Source organism: Lissotriton vulgaris, chromosome 2_1 (assembly GCF_964263255.1).
Source record: "Lissotriton vulgaris chromosome 2_1, aLisVul1.2, whole genome shotgun sequence".
Taxonomy (NCBI): domain Eukaryota; kingdom Metazoa; phylum Chordata; class Amphibia; order Caudata; family Salamandridae; genus Lissotriton; species Lissotriton vulgaris.
In genome coordinates, this window is record NC_141687.1 from 1,572,464,902 (window position 1) to 1,572,480,346 (window position 15,445).

Genomic DNA, 15,445 nt, shown 5'->3' on the forward strand with positions numbered 1-15,445 from the left:
GAAGGAACATGTCCCTTGGCTGCTGTTTGAATTATAAAGTACAGCAGTAACCAGGGCTCCTGAGCCCCTCGTGCCTCTCTGCCCCGGTGCCACTACACCTGCTGCACCATTGGAAGCTGCACCCATGGTAACATGTGCGAGTAGAGACATATCTGATCGCTGTGCAGGGTAGCCATCCACCAACAGACCAGTGACTACTCTGGCATGTTTAGCTGAGCGCATGCCCCTGTCTGGATGGAGCTCTCTCGAGAGCATGAGAGGTGATCAGGGAGTGAACACCTGCTAGAAACTGGCATCCCTCAGGAGAGTAGACGGAGCCAGTTCCATTAACGGTTCAGCTCTCGCATCCACGGGATGACGCGAGCAGCCATTGTTGTGGTCTCTTAGTGTGACTATGGTGCTCTGAGCCCTCATAGCCAGGTTCACGCTCTGGAAATACTGTCAGATAAATATTAACAGGGCGAAGAATTGTGGTTCGGAGCTCTGACTCCACACCCAGCTGCCGCATCCATAAGGTGTGACGCCCTGTCCTGCAGGGGTGAGATATGTGAATCACTCCCACCGACTCACAGATGCACCTAGTCACCTGAAACTTGGACACCCCTGTGCAGCGTCCAATAATTTTCTACCTGCCAGAAGCTGCAGCCGCGACCACTTCAACTCATCCAATGCCCCTCACACGGTATATAACAAAGATGTAAACAGTGGGCGCCCAGGACTGACACGTGCCCCTAGGGTCCCGGATCACATGGTTACCTCACAACATAATGTCCGCATCTTCCAGCGACAGATGTGTGATACCGCCAGAATCCAGAACTTTCACCCATACTCAGTGTTTCCCTTACATGTTTGCACTTGTGGGAGGCTTTCAGGGAACCAGGAAGTGATCACAGGAGGTCGGGCAGGATAGGGCTTAAGTGCCTCTAGGAGTAGGGCTGACACTGGAGAGAGAGCTTGCATCTCTAAAGTACAGGGACAGTTGTAATTGGAGCCTGAACGGACGCGCTCTGCAAAGGTAGCATGGGAAGGGGAGGGGCGGGAAAAGAGGTCTGCTAGAAGTCTACCATTCCTCACCGTGGCGGCCTGCGCCTTAAACAATAATGTAGTATCCACAGGCGCCCTGATGACCTCGTTATCAGTTTTACATCTTTACTGCAATGGTATTAAATTGTATTGTTTCATATGAGTGCCCTAGTTTCACAAAAGGCATCAGAGGAGTAGGGGGGGGAAGGGCACAAATAAATGTACATGGAGGACGCAGTTTAGGATTTATCTTGTGCGAGGGAGGTTTTTATTGTAATTAAAGTGCACAACAAAATAAATGAAGGACCCGTTATAGTTAAAGGAGTAGCACAGCTTGCCAAATTGCTTACTGTATAAATTACTGGTCTGTAAGCCGCTGCCTGCCAAACAAGAATGCACCTTGTAAAAGTAAAAAAAAAACAACCACACGCTCGAGCGCGGCAGCAGGGGGGAGGAGGGGGTCCTGCAAGATTCACTTGCTAGCGCGCGCTCCCGCAAGTGAATCTCCCGACGTGCACGCGTTGCCATTGAAGCCAATTGAACGCGTGCATGGTTTTGGGTGAAAAAGGGGACTGATGGCTTAAGGTCTCCTCCTATTCAGCGTGCATGCGCGCTTCGTAGGTGAGACCTAAAAATGGCTTCCCAGGCAGGCTCTAGGGGAGACAAGGGGTTGGATGGGGTTTGACCCTCCTTAGATCTGAGGCTCATGCACCAGGAATGTGGCAGGCACCAATCCAGGGCTTCTTTAGCTGATGGACTGGTGTGACAATCAGGAGCTTGGGCACAGTGGCTGTAGACTGGCGAGGTCTCTCATGCCCCTCTGGGGTGTGGAGCGGAGACAGGACCTAGTGTACAGGCCTAGGCTGATACTGGACCATGTTGGCATCAGACTGGGGATGATTCTGAGTTTCCTGCAGCCTGGACAGTTCCTGCCATCTGCACGCGAGAGGGAGGCAAAGCCAGGTTTCTCTAAACAAGGCGGGCCCACCTTCCATACCCAGGCCAGGGTGGCGTTGGACCAGGCAGGAGTCAGGGGCTCCTGTGGCTGAACAGTTCCCCAAATTCCTCCCCCCAGGAGAGGCTGGTGAAGTCAAGGTATTAGCCTGGGAAGTCAAGGCTCCAGGCAGGGGACATTTTTACCTTCCCTACCTCAGCCAAGGTGGCTTCGGACCAGGAAAAGTGTGGAGCTCCTGTGTGCTGGACAGGTCCTATAATCCCCCCATTACAGTTGGCTGAAGCCATTGCTTTTGCCTGAAAATCAGGGCTCTAAGCACCAAGCTCAGCCACCTTCCCTACTAAGGTCAGGGTGGCATTGAGCAAGGGAGGAGCCTGGGTCACCTGTGGGCTGATCAGCTTCTGTAAACCCCACCCCCTGTGAGCGGTGGGCAAAGCCATAACTTTCACATGGGAAACCAGGGCTCTAGGCACAGACAGGGTGTCAGGTTCCCCACAAGTACCTGTTTCTCGTGGAGAGTTCTCGCAGAGATGACACGAGCTATCGCCCCCACACCCACCCTACCCTACTCTGGATAAGGAACAAACTAGGAGAAGGATGGGAGCGAGGATGGTAGCCAAAAAGAAAGGATCAGGATGGTATCGGGTAGGTAGTAGTGGATGTCCCTCTGCTTGGATGAACCTTAGGCACCAGCTGGACAGGAAGACAAGGGAACCCCGGTTACCAACAACAAATGAACCCTGCAACCACTCACAAACATACACTCATGTAGAAACAGCTTACCTCCTATGAGGCCATAGAAGCTTGCTACCATCCAAAGAAAAGGAACTGAAAGTTTTTGTAATGCTGTACGCAAAAGAAACCAAAAAGCGCTCCTGTGCTATATATCAAAGAAACCCAGAAGCGCTCCTGCGCTATGTCCAAAAGAAAATAATGAAATGCTCCTGCGCTATTGAACAAAAACAACCCAGAAGCGCTCCTGCGCTATGTACAAAATATAGTCATAAGGCGCTCCTGCGTTATCGTCAAAATTACCCCAGAAGCGCTCCTGCGCTATATGCCCTTAGCGTTACTTCCAAAGTACCTGTGGAGAACAGTGCTCAGGCGAGACAGAGCCAAGAAGGCCTAGCCCTCAGCTAGCTGCAGTTCAAGCTCACTAAGGAGGTCCTAGAAGATCAAACAAACACACACGCGCGGCTGACTACTCACTCAGAAAGGTTTCTAGCCTAAGTGGAAAACAGGCAACGAAGCTGAAAGGCGCTCCTGCGTGGCGGGCAATTGCTCCGGAAGAACCTGCGGCTGTAGCAGGGAACAGGTCACGGATGCAAGCGCTCCTGCGCGGTCGGACCTGATATCGGCAAAGAGGAATCAGGAAACAGGCATCAGAATGAAATACGAAGCACCGTAACTGGGGGAAGCCAAGTTTGATAATCGGTCTTACCTGGAAGCGCTGATGACGCAACAGTACTTCCAGCCATAGGCTGTACCGCTAATGTGCGAGGCCGAAAGTGAGGAAACTGCGTCCCACGTGAGTGAAGACACACACTGGTAAACAGGTAAACAGGAGGGGGAACCCAGGAACCATGTTAGCACCCCCGCCCAAAACAGAACCCCCACCCGCACAGCAGACCTACACAGGGGTGGCCGGGCGAGGACTGAGGGGGTGACGGATATGGAAGGCGTGCACCAAATGGGAAGCGTGGCGAACATGGGTCAGGGGCTCCCAGGACCTCTCCTCAGGACCATAAACCTTCCAGTCAACCAGGTAAAAGAGCCTCCCCCGGGTACGACAAGAACCAAGTATAGCTCTAACCTCATACTCAGCGTGATCGTCTACAGGAACCTGAGCAGGAGGGGAGGACACGTCACACCTAGGGTGAACGGGATGCAGGAGAGAGACATGGAAAACGGGGTTGTCCTTGGCTAACTCGAACCGGGCCTGTTGCCAGAGCGCACTTAGCCGTGCGCGGGACTCTGAAATGGCTGGTCCGTGGCTCCTTCCATGGCATGATTCTAGGGTGCTTACCCTGGAGGCAATAGACGGGAGACCTGTCGATGGCAGAATGCTTATTGTTATTATAAGCGTATTCCACCATCCACAATACGTCTGCCCATTCTTCTTCTACTGACAGAGTAAGCAATGTAGATATTTTTCCATGGTGTGGTTAGTCCTTTCTGCTTGGCCGTCAGTCTGCGGGTGATATGCTGATGACAAGCGAACATCCAAATCCATGGCAGCACATATCTCATTCCAAAAACGGGACACAAACTGCGTACCCCGGTCTCTTATTACCACCGATAGTATGCCATGTAACCTCACCAAGTTCTGCAGAAAAACCACTGCTAGTTTGGCAGCCGAGGGTAGTTTTTTCAGCGGGACGAAATGAGCCATCTTCGTGAAGTGATCCACTATAGTGAGGATTGTAGTATGACCTGATGTTGAGGTTGGTAACTCCAAGACGAAAGTCATGGAGATGGTGTGCCAAGGATAAGTAGGAACGGGTATCGGATGTAACAGCCCAACCTATGGTCCAGTCATGTTCTTGCCCTGGGCACACGTCGCACAGTGTGCAATGTGGACCCTGGTGTCTTCCACCAATGTGGGCCACCAGAAGTGTCTCTGTAAAAGGTCCACCGTTTTGTGATAACCCAGGGAAATAGACAGAACATGGTCATGACACATGTACAGGGCCTGCTGTTGCCAAGCTACCAGAGGAAGATAGTATGTGTCACCTTTATACAAGAACCCATTCCGTGACATTACACCTTTGTGGTTAGCTGTCTCTGTAGACGGATTAATCTGTGTGAGGTCATACTGGAAAAGGGAGAGAAAATTAGAAGTCAGCACAACACCCTGGAAACATTGTTCAGGCATGATAGGCAAGAGTTCAGTGGCACAAACCGAATCATCGGTGTCTTCCAGGCGAGATAGTGCATCCGCCTTGGCGTTCTCTTTTCCTGGTCGGTAGGTGATGCGGAAGTCGTCCACATTAAAGAATAGGGTCCATCGCAATTGCCTAGACGTGAGGGCACGGGCTGAGCGAAGAAACTGAAGGTTCCCGTGGTCCGTGTATATCATCGCGGGATGTTTGGCTTCTTTTAGGTTATGGTGCCACTCTTCAAATGCTGTCTTTATAGCCAATAGCTCCTGGTCAGAGATGGTGCACTTGCGCTCTGCAGGCAGGAGTTTCCTGGAATAGAATGGCACTGGTTGCAGAAGACCTGTCTCAGCGTCTCTTTGCGACAACACACCTCCCAGAGCGTCTTGTGAGGGATCAGCTTCCACAGTGAATGGTAGTTCAGAGTTGGGATGCCTCAGAACGGGAGCAGTAGTAAATTTCTGTTTGAGTTCCTGAAAGGCGTACTCTGCCTTGTCATCCCAGCAGAAAGGCACCCCTCTGCGTAGCAAGCGAGTTATGGAGGTGACTATCCTGGAGAAGCCCGTGATAAAGCGGCGGTAATAATTGGCAAAACCCAAAAACCTCTGTATGTGCTTCACCGTAACAAAGCACATACAGTAGCCCTAGCCATGAAGTGCAGATGACACTGATGGAGGAAGATGCTGTACTTGTTGCTATCGCCATAAAAGCGTTCAGGTGGGGCTAGTTGTACAGGATGGGGAGCTATAACGTGGATGGCGTTTTCTGGTGGCGTGGTGGAAGAGGTGCCCTCATAGGTGAAGATGAGAGGTCGCAGCAGTCCGTCCTGCCTAACCCTAGAAGAAGGAGTGGGACACCAGGGACTCGTAACTCCCGCCGCTACATGGCCCAGTAAGGCCGTCATATCCTGGCGCAGACTGAGGTTTTCTGCCTGTATGTTGGCAAGCATAGCTGCTATGTCTTGCAGTGTTATTTCGGGATCAATCATGTCGTCTCGGCGAGATGTGTAACTTGGGCTTCGTATTCTGTCAGGTTTCCCACAAGTACCTGTTTCTCGTGGAGAGTTCTCGCAGAGACGACACGAGCCATCGCCCCCACACCCACCCTACCCTACTCTGGATAAGGAACAAACTAGGATAAGGATGGGAGTGAGGATGGTAGCCAAAAAGAAAGGATCAGGATGATGTCGGGTAGGTAGTAGTGGACGTCCATCTGCTTGGATGAACCTTGGGCACCAGCTGGACAGGAAGACAATTGGAGCACCTGTTACCAACAACAAACGAACCCTGCAACCACTCACAAACATACACTCATGTGGGAAACTGCTTACCTCCTATGAAGCCATAGACGCTTGCTACCATCCAAAGAAAAGAAACTGAAAGTTTTCGTAATGATACAAGCGCGCCTGCGCTGTACGCAAAAGAAACCAAAAAGCGCTCCTTATATATCAAGAAACCCAGAAGCGCTCCTGCGCTATGTCCAAAAGAAAATAATGAAGCGCTCCTGCGCTATCGAACAAAAACAACTCAGAAGCGCTCCTGCGCTATGTACAAAATATAGTCATAAGGTGCTCCTGCGCTATCGACAAAATTACCCCAGAAGCGCTCCTGCGCTATATGCCCTTAGCGTGACTTCCAAAGTACCTGTGGAGAACAGTGCTCAGGTGAGACAGAGCCAAGAAGGACTAGCCCTCAGCTAGCTGCAGTTCAAGCTCACTAAGGAGGTCCCGGAAGAACAAACAAACACACAAGCGCGGCTGACTACTCACTCAGAAAGGTTTCTAGCCTAAGTGGAAAACAGACAACGAAGCTGAAATGCGCTCCTGCGCAGCTGGCAATTGCTCCGGAAGAACCTGCGGCTGTAGTAGGGAACAGGTCACGAAAGCAAGCGCTCCTGCGTGGTCGGACCTGATATCGGCAAAGAGGAATCAGGAAACAGGCAGCAGAATGAAATACGAAGCACCGTAACTGGGGGAAGCCGAGTTTGATAAGGCGTTTTTCCCCGGAAGCGCTGATGACGCAACAGTACTTCCGGCCATAGGCTGTACCACTAACGTGCCGAGGCCGGAAGTGAGGAAACAGCCTCCCACGCAAGTTAAGACACACACACTGGCAAACAGGTAAGCGGGAGTGGGAACCCAGGAACCATGATACAGGGTCACCTTCCCTACCCGGACCAGGGTGGTATCAGACGAGGGGAGGAGTCTAGGGCTCCTACAGGCTGAACAGCTCTTGAAATACCCCTTCTCCATGAGATGCATGCAAAATCATGGCTTTCGCCTTAGAAGCCAGGGCTCCAGGCACTGGGCAGGGCCATCTTCCCTACCTGGGCCAGGGTAGCATTGGACCAGGAAGGAGCCTGGGCCTTCTTCAAGCTGGACAACTTCCTTAATTCCCCTGTTAAAGGTCAGTCTCCACTGGCCAGTGGTGCTAGCCAGCAGGCTGAGTCTCCTACACTGGTCAGGGCAGGATAGTGTCAGGAAGTAGCCCGTACTGCGCCTGCATCACTAAGGAAACTACACTTCCGATGATTCCCTCCCGTGTTGCACAGGAAGTACTTTAGGAGTCAGGACACGCTTCCTGTTGCGTGTTATTCTGGAGTTGGTTCTTGACGCAGTCGGGCGTGAGAGAAGGTTCTCTTCACGCCGTGTTCTTGTCTGCTGAGCGGGGCGGATTCTCCGGTCCGTTATTCAGAATCCAAGGTAGGATTCTTGGTGTTCGTTTGCTCGGCGCGTGCTGCCTTCTGCCGCACTGCCGAAAGGATTAGTTTGGTTAAGGCTGTGACTGCAAGGGGCTCGCTAGCTGGTTGCTACGAGTCTCCGTCTTTTTCTTTGGTTTGTTAAAAGACGTTTGCTAGAGAAACTAGTATCGTTCTTCTGAAAGACTTAGACTTGCCAGGGCTCTACATGCCCTTGGTTATTATGATTTTGGCTCAGGAATTTATGTCGCGGAGCGCAGTGGTGGTAGCAACTACGCGCTGCCGTGCCTATTGACATTATTAGATATAGAAGGAGGAAGGAAAAGCGGACCGTGATATGAAAGTATTATTTGTCGTTTCAGGTTTCCCTTTCCCTGCTGACCCCTTTGTTTCCCTTCCTTTTTTTCCTCCTCCTATTTTTCCCTCACCTAATGGCTCGAACATCATGTGCAACATAATCAAGGTGTTGGTGACATTTGGAGGTGGACCATTGTATGCAACAACTGGATTCCGTGGAGATAAACTTGACATATAGAGCCCCGAGCAAGGTCTGGTTTCAAGACGCCTACCAGTTAACTAGGCAGCTTCTTTGTGGGAAAAAAGGTCACTTGTCACTTTCTCAAGGCCAATTCAGCCAATGCACAAGCATGGGGTGGTGACCTACGTCAATAATCTTGCCTTCCTAATTTGAATTCTTCCCAGGCCTATCCCTAATATTCCATGAATCTTCACTACCTCTCTTAACAAGTAAATATAACGCACAGTTACATAACACATGAAGACAAATTCAAGTGTTATGTTATGAAATAAAAGTGGATTTCAACGGTTCAGCTAGAATTACAGCTCTCAGTTGGCAGCAAAAAACAGAACTCCATGCCAAACATTCACTGTGGAATTGAGAAATGTAATGTATAATAATCGACTAATGTCTGGGGACTTATTTCTGCTGGAGACAACCCACACCTTCTTTGCCAAAATGCCCTTTGGTGTGGGTGGAGCCGTTGCAAGTTTTACTTGGCAGGGTCGTCTAATGCTTTCGTAGTTCCAGATTTATATAGCACTCACTCTGCTACTTCGATTCGAGTCCTTGAGAGCAATATATTGTGAGTAAAAAGTATTTTATCATTTCTGAATTTCAAGGATGCCATACGGGTGCGAAGAGGCACCAGACAGGGCTGCCCCCTGTCCCCATTGCTGTTTTCCATGGCTATAGAACCTCTGGCTACATTATTGAGATCACAGGGGGAGGAGTGGGGAATCCCAATGGCGGATGGTATACATGCAGTCTCACTCTATGCAGAAGACCTGCTTCTATACGTCAGGGATTTGACCAACGTCCCAAGATCTCTGGCCACAATATTCCAGACCTTTGAGGACAGGTCGGGCTGATGAGTCAATTGGACTAAGTCGGGGGCATATTCATTCAGCCCGGAGACACCTGAATGCGACATCAGACTCGGGGGCGAAAGACTCAAGTGGTGTGACACGACGTTTCGATATCTGGGAATACACATATATAGGAACCCAACGGACGTATTGGATGGGAACCTGATGAAAGCGATCTCCTCATTGCGCGCACTGTTGACTTTCTGGAAAACCCTTCCCCTGAATGTGCCGAGTCGAGTGGCGCTAACGAAAATGATAGTTCTACCACGACTATTTTATTACTATGCTAATATACCGAACTACGTCCCTGCCAAGGTGTTCTGAGACTTGGAGACCCTGCTTCGCAACCTAATCTGGAACACGGGTAGGCCCCGTGTAGCGTTGGCGAAGCTATATATGACAACTGAGACAGGGGGCCTGGCGGTTTCCAATCTGGAACTGTACTATCTGGCAGCACAACTGCAATGGGTATTGGGATGGCTAAGTGGCAGAAATTTGGAAGACACAGCCACAGATACCACTCAATGGACCCACACACAAATTTGCACGTTGTTCCACCCCCTGACTAAAGTCTCACGCCCCACACAACTACACACAGCGGTAGCACACAAATGCTTCTTAATCTGCTTGAAATTAACCCGAGTGGTGAAACCATACGCCCCCGTACTCCCCTTACTGGGCACTCCCAGAGGAGATAGCGTACTGACGGAGGCTGCGCTGGAGAGATGGACACAGGCGGGAGTGGAGACATTAGGGGACCTCTATGCCGTCGGAACCTTACTCACCTTTGCTGAACTTGCAGCGGATACAAACTTACCAGCTGGTCAGTTTCTGACCCACAACTCCCTGGTGCGGACGCTAGCGAATGCCTGGGGCGATATTTCTGAGGTGCCGCCAATGCATCAATTCATACAATATCTGCAAGTCATGGGCAATGGCACCCACGTGGTACACTGGCTGATGCAAGCTCTCTTGAAACATACTCAACAACCTACCGACAACTAAAGACAAGTGGAAAGTGGACAGAGGGCGGGCCTGGACATGCAAAGAATGGGCAATGGTGCTGTGAAGCCCAATTAATGTCCCACGTAACTCCCGTTTCAAAATTATACAATTCTACATTTTGCACCACGCGTACCTGACACCTGACAAAATCAACAGATACTTCTCGGATACCAACGCTGCATGCCAGAGATGCTCCTTGATTGGAGCAGACCTGCTACATATGCTCTGGCTGTGCCCCAACATCCAGTCGTACTAGAGCACGATCACATCGCTGCTGACACAATGCACAGATGAAGAAATACCGCACACGTGGGAGGCTTGCGTCTTGGGGCTTTACAAAATGACCAAACAGAACAAGGTACTGACGCGATTTTGGGATCTGGGACTTGTCACAGCCAAACGCTTACATACCAGATGCTGGAAACATAGCGAACCCCCGCTTACCCGACACTGGTACACCTCTTTCATAAACTGGGCAGTGGCGGAGGGCACAGTGCTGCGCAGAGAGGAAACGATGGGACGGAGAAAATTCACAATTGCACACCTCTGGGATGCCACACTGAAATCCTTCCAATGAGCTAGTCTAGCACAAGGGATCACCTGAAATAAGACACACGTTCGGAATAGACCGAAGATATGGGAATAGACAGATGCCCTGTGTACTTCGTGCCTCCCTCTCCGCCAGAGACTAGCTACACAACGTGACATGCGTATCCACTTAACGGCAGAGATGGTAGGGAATGCAATAAATTGTAATCATACACCCAGCGCACATAGGCGTTGATGCTTCCCAATAGCATGGAAACAGCTGCACTGTCTCTCCCCCTCTTCCCCCCCCCCCCCGGGCGGACACCCCAATCCACGAGCTGGACGTGGCTAACACCTTCGCCGCCGGCCACTGAATCTCCCTGTGCCCGCATACCGACACTCCCCGCACACACCTAACACTGGCACTAGCAAACACATCTCATTTTAATCGTCTTTTTGGACCCCTTCCCAGTTTGCACTTACCTCTCCCCCACCTTTGTAAATTTATAGACAATTTTTGAATTTTTTTTATCATCCTTATTCCACTTTTCTCCCCAAGCTCATCTTACCCTCCTGTTCACACGATGGTTCCGTAATTGACAACTAAGCATGGGCGAATTTTGCGAATCGTGATCATCGAATTTGCGGATTTGTGAATTCGCGATCCGCAAAATTCGCGAATTTGTGCGAATTTTTGGGTTTTTTGCGTGTTCGCGGGGTTTTTTGCGTGTTCGCGGGGTTTTTTGCGTCTTCGCGAGCCGCTTGCATAGCGAAGTTACCCATGCAGTCGTTTATGGGAGAGGGAGAGATAGATAGATAGATAGATAGATAGATAGATAGATAGATAGATAGATAGATAGATAGATAGATAGAAAGAGAGAGAAAGAGAGGGAAAGAGAGAGGGAGAGAGAGAACGAGAGAAAGAAAGAGAGGCCGGATCTCTGAAGGGCCAGATTCCTGACTTGCCCTTACAGAACTTACAGCTTTTTATTTTTAGCAAAATGCATATGAAAATTGTGCTGTGAAGGTCTCTTTTAGTTTAACCCCTCCTGACAACTCAAAATGGGTGTATTTGCCATCCTCTCCCTTCTTCCTGTTTTTTATATCTGTAAGTGCTTCCTGATGAGGTTTAATTCCTTGGACAGGTGCCTCGTTGCGTACTTGTAACTATTCTCTGACCCTGCTTCAAGGGTCAGAGCAGGGTCAGAGAATAGTTGCAAGTAGATAACGAGGCGCCAGGAAGCAATTAGCAGCAGGTGTCCAAGTTGAAGTTAATTTGTTTGTAACCCTTTTATAAAAGGTTACAAAGAAATCAGGTTCAACCTTGCTTGGCTAAAAATTAGTCTCCGCTGATTCGCGGATTTTACCGCGATTTCGCTAGATTCGCAGATCGCGAAATCGCCGAAAATCCGCAAATTCGCCCGCGAAACGGATTTTACGCCCACCCTTATTGACAATAGGGTGCTATCACTGTTGATAAGACTTTTCTCAAAATTGTATATGTGAAATTGGTAATTGCACTTCATCTGGCACTCAGTACCCCCAAACAAGCTAAAGTGAGATATGATACACCACACATGGACAGCAAGATATAACCAGGAGGCTCATCACACTGAGAAGCACAAAAGAGATCCACTTCTCAGTACACTATTATGTCCTCCACAACGCTGTGTCCGACCACAGATGTCGCCGCATGCACACAAAGACTAGAGACAGGTCGTATGCGGCCTCACTAGACTATCCCCGACACCTATACGACACACATTTAATCTCCCGAAATTTATGAGCAAACTATTGTTGGGTGAAATAATTACAATAACGTTGTGAAGAGATTATAAATGATGTGTAATTTCTTATTTACAGTCTTCAACTGCTTTTTGTCATTATATGTACTGATTACAACTGCCAATGATTGAGAAATGCTATAAAAAAATATTCAAACAAAAAAATAATTTCTGAATTTCAACTCCAGAATTTTCATCTTTTTCTCCGAACATTGCTCGCTGCAGCCTGAAAGGAAATTATCATTGTGGAGGAAGGAGTTAGGTAAGTCTGCCACTGTGTACTTAAGACATGTGACTATATTTTTTACTGTACATTTGGGTAAACACATACTAGGTATTAGTTACACATTCGTATAGTTGTATCTACGTTCGTTTATAAAAGCAATATATATTTAAATTAACATCCAGATTTACATGCAGATACACCCTGCCAAGGACACTCCTTTAGCACTTTATATTGAGACTACGTAATAAAATTGACTTTTCCGATTTTATTGCTTTTTGCCTGGACTTAAACATACAGGATAGGACAGTAAAAAAAAAAACAGCCAGGTGAAAACCCTACTTACTCAGGAAGGGTATGTGACGTTAAAGACTGAACACTCAATGAATCATCTCCTACAGATTAAAGAATAAACATCTAGTCAGTGATTTTCCATATGGCCTATGCCAATGCTGGCAAATGTTCCCTCTCTTGCTCAACGGATTTCTCCCACCACTCAGTATCTTTCCACTTTGCACAGTACCTTTTATCCAATATTTCTATTTCTTTTAGAGAAAACTGAGCTTTCAGTCTCCATTGGTAGGCTTGAGACAACACCACTCTGGTTAGGGTGCGCTCAGCAAGGGTCACTGAGTGGGGGTGGAAGTGTCCTAATGTGGGCCGACCAATGTTCCTGCAGTCCTCGACTTGTGCTTCTATGCACACTGATCCAGGAAACAAGGCATGTACGGTTGAAGAGGAGGTGGCGCCAGAGTTGCATTGATCACGATCCACCTACCACCACATGTTGCCTCGTGCTAAATGGGTTATTCAAAATATTTAAAAAGGTATTGACATGTCAGTTCATACGGGGTCTCAGAAAAGTGGTTTATACAGTATTTATTATTCTTTCCCACTCCTCTCTAGAGTTGAGACCTGTGCTTACCGTGTCCAGTATGGATATATACCATTGTTCACATTTTTTACGCTTGGCGTCATATTGCTACCTCGCCTACTACCTGTTATTCGCTCAATTATGAACCATTTTATTTCATCAAAGGAATGGCCTTCTATGTTGCAATGTTCCACTAGAGGTGCATTCAGTTTATTATTCATAATGGCAGATTTATGTTCTAACAGGCGGGTTTTAAATTCCGGGCCTGTTTCCACCTCGTAACCTTTTCTGCATGGGCATATTAAGTTCTTAGTTCTGCAGTTATTTAAATCTTTGGACCATATTGTATAATTATTGTATGTAAAGTTCTTTTCTTCTATGCATTGACTACAAATGCTGCAATTGCAGCATTTGTATTTACCTACCACTTTATGGCCTGTGAGTTTAAGTGTGATTCCCTTGGATTGACACACCGATGATTATTGATTGAAATCACGGAACTTGGTGTCTCTTTCTGTTTTTTTAAATATCTTTTTCATTCTGACAATTTGTGATATTATTGTTTATGTATGTATGTCAATGTGATATTTTATGTTTTTTAATTAAATTGCTGATATCAATAAAATGTATAGATTGTAACAACATCCTGCTTAGGTGGCTTTATAAGTCCCAAGATAGGGAGGTTGGTAATCCAACACTACGCACAGATTTAGAAAGCACAGTAGTATTGTCAAAGTGAGTGGTGAATGCATGGACGGATGTATGAAATGAAATTTGATCCCAAGGTATATTGTATTTTACTTGACTCTTTGGTACCCTGTCCCTTGGATTGTCGGGCCATTCCCTTTTATTTTTTCACATGTTGTAACATTAGCAAATCCTGTTCTATTATGTCAATTGCAGAGGATACAATGCTGTCCAAAGAATATATTCTGGAGGACAGTTGTTAACCCATTGTCCACTACAGAGAGAGCTTTCTCTAAATTAATACAATCAATTTCTCGTATTCTTTCTGCAGTTTCCATTTGCGTTATTTTCCAAGCTTCGTTGTAGGCAGCGTATATACCGGCGTATATGAAAGGTTTTTGACGTGGTTTGCGAGGCCCCATTAAGAAATCTCGCAAATCATTGCCATCTTTAAGTAAAGATAAGTGTTGTTTGATTTCTGGAAGTGTAGACTTCTGTAGCCACTCAAGGCATAGCTTTCCTACACTGTCAGTAGTTACTATCCCTGGATGTTGTCTCTGGGAGTATCTTGGATCTGGTCTATTCTCTCTGAACTCTTGTTTTTTGTTCAGGAATCCATCTTGACAGTTATTCGTGTCTGTGGGACAGATTAACCAGTTTTTCCAATCAAGATTAGTTCTGTTTGATTTTAAAATATAAGGTATGTTTACCTCCTCTTCTGTAGTATCAATACTGTCAGATGTGGGTTTAGGTATAGACGATTTATTTAAATATTTTATCTTAGCCAGGCCAAGACGAGAAGTTTGTTGAACAGTGTCATTTAAAAACATTATTTGTTCTGGTATAATGCAGGCTCTGAACAGGGCTTCTAAACCTTGCACCTGCCAGTCTTTTGTGCCCCAGACAGTTTTTGTCTCAATGTTGTCTTTCCAAAAGTCAAAACCTAATGTAGACAGCTGAGCATGAAAGTTTTCAGAATAAATTTGTTTTGTATTGGTCAACATTGTTTTCATTCCTGTCTTATTCATATTTTTGAAATAAAACGTTGCTGGATTTGTAACATTAAACCCTGAGAAGTATGGAAACTTTTCATAAACATTTTTTGAGCTACCCTAAGGTGGTGTTGGACAATGTTCCCATTGATTATAAGTAAAAACATTCCTAGGGCTTGCAGATTTATGCAAATAATGGTGACCATAATGATTAAAACAATACATTTGTTCATAATCTGATAAATCTTCTAAGTATTCATGTTCTGTGAATTTAGCTGACATTTCTAAGTCTGTCATCATGTTATTAAAAGTTTCAAAGTCCCAATCATCACTAAATGTGCTGGGTGATACAAAGTCACTCAAAGAAACCTTGAACTGGTGTGGAATCTTCAGCAGTTCCACCGGGCCATAG

The 15,445-nt window shown here is 47.3% G+C and overlaps 1 protein-coding gene across 1 annotated transcript in view; it reads left to right on the top strand.

Moving 5' to 3' along the window:
- Positions 1–12,430: 12,430 nt before the first annotated feature.
- The window catches only part of LOC147732923 (histamine N-methyltransferase A-like), an 855,634-nt gene continuing 852,619 nt past the window's right edge, over positions 12,431–15,445 (top strand). The window contains exon 1 of the mRNA XM_086957458.1: positions 12,431–12,519. The gene's annotated coding sequence lies outside the window, so the exon portion shown is untranslated. The remainder of the gene's footprint in view (positions 12,520–15,445) is intronic.